The sequence below is a fragment of the Felis catus genome, chromosome A1 (assembly GCF_018350175.1).
Source record: "Felis catus isolate Fca126 chromosome A1, F.catus_Fca126_mat1.0, whole genome shotgun sequence".
In the NCBI taxonomy this organism is placed as follows: Eukaryota; Metazoa; Chordata; class Mammalia; order Carnivora; family Felidae; genus Felis; species Felis catus.
This window is the reverse complement of record NC_058368.1, coordinates 40,564,562-40,565,685: the sequence shown is the minus strand read 5'-3', so window position 1 is coordinate 40,565,685 and position 1,124 is coordinate 40,564,562. Positions and strand designations below refer to the sequence as shown.

At 39.4% G+C, this 1,124-nt stretch overlaps 1 pseudogene; it reads left to right on the top strand.

The window, feature by feature from the left end:
• The first annotated feature begins 485 nt into the window (after nt 1-485).
• LOC101101024 lies at nt 486-873 on the top strand (annotated as a pseudogene).
• Nucleotides 874-1,124: the final 251 nt, after the last annotated feature.

The following is a 1,124-nucleotide window of genomic DNA, read 5'->3' as shown; positions in this document are numbered from 1 at the left end:
AATATATTCCCTGATTTTTACCATGTGCCTATACATCCCCAGTCACATTCCTAAAGTCATTATGAATTAAGAATATTCATATGAATGTTCAAAAAATTTCACACATCTGCCAACACATTTAATCTTTTCAAAAATGGTTTAATTGTATACAATGGAAACCTTATATCATGGCTTAATAATATAACTTGGGGAAACTGTCACATAAGCCCTTTGGGGTCATCTACTGAATAGACTACAAATTAGCTAACCAGTTCCTCACTGATGAATTTAAATCATTAAGATGCTAATAGCAAGAAAACTGTCTAAAATCATAAAACTTCTAAGAGAAAACATAGAAAAGAAACCTCATTGACACCGACCTTGACAATGATATTTTTTTGGGGTATGATCCCAAAAGCACAAGCAACAAAGCAAAAAATAAACAAATGGGACTACATCAAAATGAAAAGCTTCTGCATAGGCTCGGCCGTCATCATGAATGACACATAACTATCCAGACCAGTAAGTTCATGAACACTGACTACTTCAGCGGAAACAGATGGGCATTGATGTTCTTTACCCCAGAAAGCAACAGTACCTAAGACAGAAATTCGGGAAAAATTAGCCAAAATGTACAAGACCACACACCATAAAGATGTCATCTTTATATGTGGATTCAGAACCCATTTTGGTGGTGGCAAGACAACTGGCTCTGCCATGATTTATGATTCCTGGGACTATGCAAAGAAAAACAAACACAAACACAGACTTGCAAGACATGGCCTGTATGAGAAGAAAAAGTTGTCAGAAAAACAGCAAAAGGAATCCAAGAACAGAATGAAGAAAGGCAGGGGGACTGCAAAAGCCAATGTTGATGCCGACAAAAAGGAGTAAAGATTCTTGGGGCGCCTGGGTGGCTCAGTCGGTTAAGCGTCCGACTTTAGCTCAGGTCATGATCTCGCGGTCCGTGAGTTCGAGCCCCGCATCGGGCTCTGTGCTGACCGCTCAGAGCCTGGAGCCTGTTTTGGATTCTGTGTCTCCCTCTCTCTCTGACCCTCTCCCATTCATGCTCTGTCTCTCTCTGTCTCAAAAATAAATAAACGTTAAAAAAATTTAAAAAGAAAAGATTCTGCAATGACTATCTG